Source organism: Penaeus japonicus, unplaced genomic scaffold (assembly GCF_977035675.1).
Source record: "Penaeus japonicus unplaced genomic scaffold, GWHDUDI00000001_assembly GWHDUDI00000005, whole genome shotgun sequence".
NCBI lineage: Eukaryota > Metazoa > Arthropoda > Malacostraca > Decapoda > Penaeidae > Penaeus > Penaeus japonicus.
In genome coordinates this window covers 249,061-259,151 of record NW_028234407.1, presented here as the reverse complement: position 1 = coordinate 259,151, position 10,091 = coordinate 249,061, and the positions used below count along the sequence as shown (strand labels likewise).

At 29.8% G+C, this 10,091-nt stretch overlaps 1 long non-coding RNA gene across 1 annotated transcript; it reads right to left on the bottom strand.

The window, feature by feature from the left end:
• Positions 1 to 1,512: 1,512 nt before the first annotated feature.
• On the bottom strand, positions 1,513 to 2,881 carry LOC147471748 (uncharacterized). Its single transcript, XR_015191045.1, has 2 exons — positions 2,851 to 2,881; positions 1,513 to 1,713 (listed from the first exon to the last, which is right to left on the bottom strand). It is a non-coding gene; the product is annotated as an uncharacterized LOC147471748 (long non-coding RNA).
• Between the last annotated feature and the right edge of the window lie 7,210 nt (positions 2,882 to 10,091).

Below are 10,091 nucleotides of genomic sequence, written 5' to 3'. Positions count from 1 at the left end.
TTGATTTTTCCTTTAATATAACAAAAATCAGTGAATTGAACTGTAATCCGTTTCGTTATCAGAATGGCTCTAACGTGTATTTTAAGCATTTTTGGCATTTTTTCAGGATCGTCATTTTTTTTTTCTTGCACCTTTTTTTTCGCAATTGATTTTTCCTTTAATATAACAAAAATCAGTGAATTGAACTGTAATCCGTTTCGTTATCAGAATGGCTCTAACGTGTATTTTAAGCATTTTTGGCTTTTTTTCAGGATCGTCATTTTTTTCGTCTAGCACCTTTTTTTCGCAATTGATTTTTCTTTTTATATAACAAAAATCAGTGAATTACACTGTAATCCGTTTCGTTATCAGAATGGCTCTAACGTGTATTTTAAGCATTTTTGGCTTTTTTTCAGGATCGTCATTTTTTTTCTTGCACCTTTTTTCGCAATTGATTTTTCCTTTAATATAACAAAAATCAGTGAATTGAACTGTAATCCGTTTCGTTATCAGAATGGCTCTAACGTGTATTTTAAGCATTTTTGGCTTTTTTTCAGGATCGTCATTTTTTTTTTTTTCTTGCACCTTTTTTTCGCAATTGATTTTTCCTTTAATATAACAAAATCAGTGAATTCAACTGTAATCCGTTTCGTTATCAGAATGGCTCTAACGTGTATTTTAAGCATTTTTGGCTTTTTTTCAGGATCATTTTTTTTTCTTGCACCTTTTTTTTCGCAATTGATTTTTCCTTTAATATAACAAAAATCAGTGAATTGAACTGTAATCCGTTTCGTTATCAGAATGGCTCTAACGTGTATTTTAAGCATTTTTGGCTTTTTTTCAGGATCGTCATTTTTTTTTCTTACACCTTTTTTTCATAATTGATTTTTCCTTTAATATAACAAAAATCAGTGAATTGAACTGTAATCCGTTTCGTTATCAGAATGGCTCTAACATGTATTTTAAGCATTTTTGGCATTTTTTCAGGATCGTCATTTTTTTTTCTTGCACTTTTTTTTTCGTAATTGATTTTTCCTTTAATAACACAAAAATCAGTGAATTGAACTGTAATCCGTTTCGTTATCAGAATGGCTCTAACGTGTATTTTAAGCATTTTTGGCTTTTTTTCAGGATCGTCATTTTTTTTTCTTGCACCTTTTTTTTCGCAATTGATTTTTCCTTTAATATAACAAAAATCAGTGAATTGAACTGTAATCCGTTTCGTTATCAGAATGGCTCTAACGTGTATTTTAAGCATTTTTGGCTTTTTTTCAGGATCGTCATTTTTTTTTCTTGCACCTTTTTTTTCGTAATTGATTTTTCCTTTATTATAACAAAAATCAGTGAATTGAACTGTAATCCGATTCGTTATCAGAATGGCTCTAACGTGTATTTTAAGCATTTTTGGCATTTTTTCAGGATTGTCATTTTTTTTTCTGGCACCTTTTTTTTGCAATTGATTTTTCCTTTAATATAACAAAAATCAGTGAATTGAACTGTAATCCGTTTCGTTATCAGAATGGCTCTAACGTGTATTTTAAGCGTTTTTGGCTTTTTTTCAGGATCGTCATTTTTTTTTTCTTGCACCTTTTTTTTCGCAATTGATCTTTCCTTTAATATAACAAAAATCAGTGAATTGAACTGTAATCCGTTTCGTTATCAGAATCGCTCAAACGGGTATTTTAAGCGTTTTCAGGGTTTTTTTCAGGATCGTCATTTATTTTTTTTTTGCACCTTTTTTTCGCAATTGATTTTTCCTTTAATATAACAAAAATCAGTGAATTGAACTGTAATCCGTTTCGTTATCAGAATGGCTCTAACGTGTATTTAAGCATTTTTGGCTTTTTTTCAGGATCGTCATTTTTTTTTTATTGCACCTTTTTTTTCGCAATTGATTTTTCTTTGATATAACAAAATCAGTGAATTGAACTGTAATCCGTTTCGTTATCAGAATGGCTCTAACGTGTATTTTAAGCATTTTTGGCTTTTTTTCAGGATCGTCATTTTTTTTTTTGCACCTTTTTTTCGCAATTGATTTTTCCTTTAATATAACAAAAATCAGTGAATTGAACTGTAATCCGTTTCGTTATCAGAATGGCTCTAACGTGTATTTTAAGCATTTTTGTTTTTTTTTTCAGGATCGTCATTTTTTTTTTTTGCACCTTTTTTTTCGCAATTGATTTTCCTTTAATATAACAAAAATCAGTGAATTGAACTGTAATCCGTTTCGTTATCAGAATGGCTCTAACGTGTATTTTAGCATTTTTGGCTTTTTTTCAGGATCGTGCAATTTTTTTTGCACCTTTTTTCTCGCAATTGATTTTTCCTTTAATATCACAAAAATCAGCGCATTGAACTGTAATCCGTTCGTTATCAGAATGCCTTAACGGTGTTTTTTAAGCATTTTTGGCTTTTTTTCAGGATCGTCATTTTTTTTTCTTGCACCTTTTTTTCGCAATTGATTTTTCCTTTAATATAACAAAAATCAGTGAATTGAACTGTAATCCGTTCCATTATCAGAATGGCTCTAATGTGTATTTTAAGCATTTTTGGCTTTTTTCAGGATCGTCATTTTTTTTGCACCTTTTTTCTCGCAATTGATTTTTCCTTTAATATAACAAAAATCAGTGCATTAAACTGTAATCCGTTTCGTTATCAGAATGGCTCTAACGTGTATTTTAAGCATTTTTGTCTTTTTTTCAGGATCGTCATTTTTTTTTTCTTGCACCTTTTTTCTCGCAATTGCTTTTTCCTTTAATATAACAAAAATCAGCGCATTTAACTGTAATCCGTTTCGTTATCAGAATGGCTCTAACGTGTATTTTAAGCATTTTCGTTTTTTTCAGGATCGTCATTTTTTTTTTCTTGCACCTTTTTTTTTCGCAATTGATTTTTCCTTTAATATAACGAAAATCAGTGAATTGAACTGTAATCCGTTTCGTTATCAGAATGGCTTAACGTGTATTTAGCATTTTTGTTTTTTTCAGGATCGTGTCACTTCTGTTTTTTTTTGCACTTTTTTCTAATCGATTTTTCCTTTAATATAACAAACATCAGTGAATTGAACTTAATCCGTTTCGTTATCAGAATGGCTCTAACGTGTATTTTAAAGCATTTTTGGCTTTTTTCAGGATCGTGCATTTTTTTTTTTGCATCTTTTTTTCTCGCAATTTTTTCCTTAATATAACAAAAATCAGCGCATTGAACTGTAATCCGTTTCGTTATCAGAATGGCTCTAACGTGTATTTTAAGCATTTTTGGCTTTTTTTAAATCGTCTTTTTTTTTCTTCACCTTTTTTCACCTTTTTTTTGCATTGATTTTTCCTTTAATATAACGGAAATCAGCGCATTTAACTGTAATCCGTTTCATTATCAGAATGGCTCTAACGTGTATTTTAGGCATTTTTGGCTTTTTTTCAGGATCGTCATTTTTTTTTTCTTGCACCTTTTTTTTCGCAATTGCTTTTTCCTTTAATATAACGAACATCAGCTCATTTAACTGTAATCCATTGCATTATGAGAATGGCTCTAATGTGTATTTTAAGCATTTTTGTTTTTTTTTCAGGATCGTGCATTTTCTTTTTCATGCACCTTTTTTCTCGTAATTACTTTTTCCTTTAATTAAGGGAAAATCAGCGCATTTAACCGTTTTATTATCAGAATGGCTCTAACGTGTATATTAAGCCTTTTTCAGGATCGTGCATTTTTTTTTTCTTGCACTTTTTTTTTTATCGCAATTGCTTTTTCCTTTAATATAACGAAATATTTACACATAAGAGACATTAAAATAACGAAACGGATTACGGTTAAATGCCTGATTTCCGTTATATTAAAGGGAAAAGCAATTGCGAGAAAAAAGGTGCAAAAATAAAAAATGACGATCCTGAAAAAAAAAACGAAAATGCTTAAAATACACGTTAGAGGCATTCTCATAACGAAAAGGATTACAGTTAATTGCGCTGATTTTCGTTATATTAAAGGAAAAAGCAATTGCGAGAAAAAAGGTGCAAGAAAAAAAAATGACAATACAAAAAAAAATGCTTAAAATACACGTTAGAGGCATTCTGGTAACGAAACGGATTACAGTTAAATGCGCTGATTTTCGTTGTAATAAAGGAAAAAGCAATTGCGAGAAAAAAGGTGGAAGAAAAAAAATTGACGATACTGAAATAAAACCGAAAATGCTTAAAATACACGTTAAAGCCATTCTGATAACGAAACGAATTACAGTTAAATGCACTGATTTTTTGTTATATTAAAAGAAAAAGCAATTGCAAGAAAAAGGTGCAAGAAAAAAAAATGACGATCCTGAAAAAAAAAACCGAAAATGCTTAAAATACACGCGAGAATCATTCTGATAACGAACCAGATTAAAGTTAAATGCACAGATTTTTGTTATATTAAAGGAAAAAGCAATTGCGAGTAAAAAGGTGCATGAAAAAAATTAACGATCTTGAAAAAAAAAACGAAAATGCTTAAAATACACGTTAGAGCCATTCTGATAACGAAACGGATTACAGTTAAATGCACTGATCAAAGGAAAAAGCAATTGCGAGAAAAAAAGGTGTAAGAAAATAAAAGACGTTCCTGAAAAAACGATAATGATTAAAATACACGTTAGAGGCATTCTGATAACGAAACGGATTACAGTTAAATGCGCTGATTTTCGTTATATTAAAGGAAAAAGCAATTGCGAGAAAAAAGGTGAAAAAAAATGACGATCTTGAAAAAAAAAAGAAAATGACACGTTAGAGCCATTCTGATAACGAAACGGATTACAGTTCAATTCATTGATTTTTGTTATATTAAAGGAAAAATCAATTGCGAAAAAAAGGTGCAAGAAAAAAAAATAACGATCATGAAAAAATGCCAAAAATGCTTAAAATACACGTTAGAGCCATTCTGATAACGAAACGGATTACAGTTAAATGCACTGATTTTTGTTATATTAAAGGAAAAAGCAATTGCAATAAAAAACGTGCAAGAAAAAAAATGATCCTGAAAAAAAACGAAAATATTTAAAATACACGTTAGAGGCATTCTGATAACGAAACGGATTACAGTTATATGCGCTGATTTTCGTTATATTAAAGGAAAAAGCAATTGCTAGAAAAAATGTGCAAGAAAAATAATGTCGATCCTGAAAAAAAATGAAAATCCTTAAAATACACGTTGGAGGCCTTCTGATAACGAAACGGATTACAGTTAAATGCACTGATTTTTGTTATATTAAAGGAAAAAGCAATTGCGAGAAAAAAGGTGCAAGAAAAAAAAATGACGATCCTGAAAAAAAAACGAAAATCCTTAAAATACAAGTTAGAGGCATTCTCATAACTAAACGTATTACAGTTAAATATGCTGATTTTCGTTATATTAAAGGAAAAAGGAATTGCGAGAAAAAAAATGCAAGTCAAAAAAATGACGATTCTGAAAAAAAAACCCTGAAAATCCTTAAAATACATGTTACAGCCATTCTGATAACGAAACGGATATTAAATGAGTTAAATGAGCTGATTTTTATTATATTAAAGTAAAAAGCAATTGCGAGAAAAAAGGTTCAAGAAAAAAAATGACGATCTTGAAAAAAGACCGAAAAGGCTTAAAATACACGTTAGAGGTATTCTGATAACGAAACGGATAACACTTAAAAATGCACTGATTTTCACTGATGTGCTGATTTTCGTTATATTGAAAGAAAAAACAATTGCAAGAAAAAAGGTGCAACAAAAAAAATGACGATCATGAAAAAAAAAACAAAAATGCTTAAAATACACGTTAGAGCTATTCTGATAACGAAACGGATAATACTTAAAAATGCACTGTTTTGTTATATTAAAGGAAAAAGAAATTGCGAGAAAAAAGGTGCAAGAAAAAAAAAATGACGATCCTGAAAAAAAACCTAAAATGCTTAAAATACACGTTACAGGCAATCTGATAACGAAATAGATTACAGTTAAATGTGCTGATTTTCGTTATATTAAAGGAAAAAGCAATTCCGAGAAAAAAAGTGCAAAAAAAAAAATGACGATCCTGAAAAAAAAACGAAAATACATAAAATACACGTTAGAGCAATTCTGATAACGAAACGGATTACAGTTAAATACACTGATTTTTGTTATATTAAAAAAAATGACGATCCTGAAAAAAAAACGAAAATGCTTAAAATACACGTTAGAGCCATTCTCATAACGAAAGGGATTACAGATAAATACACTGATTTTTTTATATTAACGGAAAAATCAATTAAGAGAAAAAAGGTGCATGAAAATAAATGACAATCCTGAAAAAAAACGAAAATGCTTAAAATACACGTTAGAGCCATTCTGATAACGAAATAGATTACAGTTAAATGCACTGATTTTCGTCGTAGTAAAAGAAAAAGGAATTGCGAGAAAAAAAGGTGTAAGAAAAAAATGACGATCCTGAAAATAAACGAAAATGCTTAAAATACACATTAGAGCCATTCTGATAATGAAAACGCATTACAGATAAATGCGCTGATTTTCGTTATATTAAAAAAAAGCAATTCCGAGAAAAAAGGTGTACGAAAAAAGATGATGATCCTGAAAAAAACCGAAAATGATTAAAATAAACGTTAGAGCCATTCTGATAATGAAACAGATTATAGTTAAATACGCTGATTTTCGTTATATTAAAGGAAAAAGCAATTGTGAGAAAAAAGTCCAAAAAAGCCAAAAAAAAAAAAAAAAGCAAAAATGCTTAAAATACACTTTAGAGCCATTCTGATAACGAAACGGATTGCAGTTAAATGCGATGATTTTCGTTATATCAAAGGAAAAAGCAATTGTGAGAAAAAAGGTGCAAGAAAAAAAAAATGACGATCCTGAAAAAAAACGAAAATGCTTAAAATACACGTTAAAGCCATTCTAATAAAGAAACGAGTTACAGTTGAATGCACTTTTTTTGTTATGTTAAAGGAAAAAGCAATTGCGAGAAAAAAGGTGCAAGAAAAAAAATGACGATCCTGAAAAATACCTAAAATTCTTAAAATACACGTTAGAGCCATTCTGATAACGAAACGGATTTCAGTTAAAGGCACTGATTTTTGTTATATTAAAGGAAAAAGCAATTGCGTGAAAAAAGGTGCAAGAAAAAAAAATGACAATAACGAAACGGATTACAGTTAAATGCGCTAATTTCCGTTATATTAAAGGAATAAGCAAATCCGTGAAAAAAGATGCAAGAAAAAAAAAAAATGACGATTCTCAAAAAAAAAATGAAAATGCTTAAAATACACGTTAGAGACATTCTGATAACGAAATGGATAACAGTTATATGCACTAATTTTTGTTACATTAAAGGAAAAAGCAATTGCAAGAAAAAAAGTGCAAGAAAACAAAAAGACGATCCTAAAAAAAAAAAAACGAAAATGCTTAAAATAAACGTTAGAGGCATTCGATAACGAAACGGATTATAGTTAAATACACTGATTTTTGTTATATTAAAGGAAAAAGCAATTGCGAGAAAAAAGGTCCAAGAAAAAAAAATGACGACCCTTAAAAAAAAGAAAAAAACGAAAATGTTTAAAATGAACGGATTACAGTTAAATGCACTGATTTTTGTAATATTAAAGTAAAAAGCAATTGCGAAAAAAAAGGTGGAAGAAAAAAAGGACGATCCTGAAAAAAAAACTAAAAATCTTAAAATACACGTTAGAGCCATTCTGATAACGAAACGTATTATAGTTAAATGCGCTGGTTTTCGTTATATTAAAAGAAAAGCAATTGCGAGGAAAAAGGGGCAAAAAAAGAAAAGACGATCCTGAAAAAAACACCGAAAATGCTTAAAAAACACGTTAGAACCATTCTTTGAACGAAACGGATTACAGTTAAATGTGCTGATTTTCGTTGTATTAAAGGAAAAAGCAATTGCGAGAAAAAAGGTGCAAGAAAAACAAATGACGATCCTAAAAAAAAACGAAAATGCTTAAAATACACGTTAGAGCCATTCTGATAAAGAAACAGATTACAGTTAAATGCTCCGATTTCCGTTATGTTAAAGGAAAAAGCAATTGCGAGAAAAAGGTGTAAGAAAAAAAATGACGATCCTGAAAAAACACCGAAAATGCTTAAAATACACGTTAGAGGCATTCTGATAAAGAAACAGATTACAGTTAAATGCACTGATTTTTGTTATATCAAAGGAAAAAGCAATTGCGAGAAAAAGGTGCAAGAAAAAAAATGACGATCATAAAAAAAAACGAAAATGTTTAAAATACACATTAGAGGCATTCTGATAACGAAACAGATTACAGTTAAATGCGCTGATTTTCGTTATATTAAAGGAAAAGGCAATTGCGAGAAAAAAGGTGCAAGAAAAAAAAATGACGATCCTCAAAAAAAAAAAAAAACGAAAATGCTTAAAATACACGTTAGAGCCATTCCGATAACGAAATGGATTACAGTTAAATACGCTTATTTTCGTTATATTAAAGGAAAAAGCAATTGTGAGAAAAAAGGTGCAAGAAAAAAAAATGACGATCTTAAAAAAAAACTAAAATGCTTAAAATACACGTTAGAGCCATTCTGAAAACGAAACGGATTACAGTTAAATGCACTGATTTTTGTTATATTAAAGGAAAAAGCAATTGTGAGAAAAAAAGTGCAAGAAAAAAAAATGACGATCCCCCCCAAAAAACGAAAATGCTTAAATTACACGTTAGAGCCATTCTGATAACGAAACAGATTATAGTTAAATGCGCTGATTTTCGTTATATTAAAGAAAAAAGCAATTGGAAGAAAAAAGGTGCAGGGAAAAAATTAAGACGATCCTGAAAAATACCCGAAAATGCTTAAAACACACGTTAGAGACATTCTGATAACGAAACGGATTACAGTTAAATGCACTGATTTTTGTTATATATAAGGAAAAAGGAATTGCGGGAAATAAGGTACAAGAAAAAAAAATGACGATCCTGAAAAAAAAACCTAAAATGCTTAAAATACATGTTAGAGGCATTCTGATAACGAAACAGATTACAGTTAAATGCGCTGATTTTCGTTATATTAAAGGAAAAAGGAATTGCGAGAATAAAGGTGCAAGAAAGAAAAAAATGACGATCCTGAAAAAATACTAAAATGCTTAAAATACACGTTGGAGCCATTCTGATAACGAAACATATTACAGTTAAATGTGCTGATTTTTGTTATATGAGAGGAAAAAGCAATTGCGAGGAAAAAGGTGCAAGACAAATAAAATGACGATCCTGAAAAAACCCTAAAATGCTTAAAATACACATTAGAGCTATTCTGATAACGAAACGGATTACAGTTAAATGCACTGATTTTCGTTATATTCAAAGAAAAGTCAATTGCGAGAAAAATGTGCAAAAAAGCCATAAAAAGGCGGTAATGTAACCTATCCTGAAAATAACCAAAAAAATGGGATCGGTTACATTACTGCCTTTTTTGTCTTTTTTCCACTTTCTCTCGGAATTCTTTTTTTCTTTAATATAATTAAAATCAGCGAATTTAACTGTAATCCGTTTCGTTATCAGAATAGCTCTAACGTGTATTTTAATAATTTTTGGGTATTTGCAGGATCGGTTACATTACTGCCTTTTTTTTTTACTTTTTTTACACACTTTTTCTCGCAATTGCCTTTTCCTTTAACATAACGAAAATCAGCGCATTAAACTGGAATCCGTTTCGTTATCAGAATGGTTCTAACGTGTATTTTAAGAATTTTTGGTATTTTTGGAATCGGTTACCTTACTGCCTTTTTTTTTTTTTTGCAATTTTTTTCGCAATTGCTTTTTCCTTTAATATAACGAAAATCATCTGTTTCGTTATCAGAATGTGTATTTTCTGGATCAGTTACATTACTGGCTTTTTTGCCTTTTTTTATTCTTTTTTTCTAGCAATATCTTTTTCCTTTAATATAATCAAAATCAGTGCATATAACCGTAATCCGTTTCGTTATCAGAATGGCTCTAACGTGTATTTTTGGCATTTTTTTTTCAGGATCGGTTACATTATTGCCTTTTTTGGCTTTTTTGCACACTTTTTTTCGTAATAGCTTTTTTCTTTAATATAACGAAAATCAGCGCTTTTTAACTGTAATCTGTTTCGTCATCAGAATGGCTCTAACGT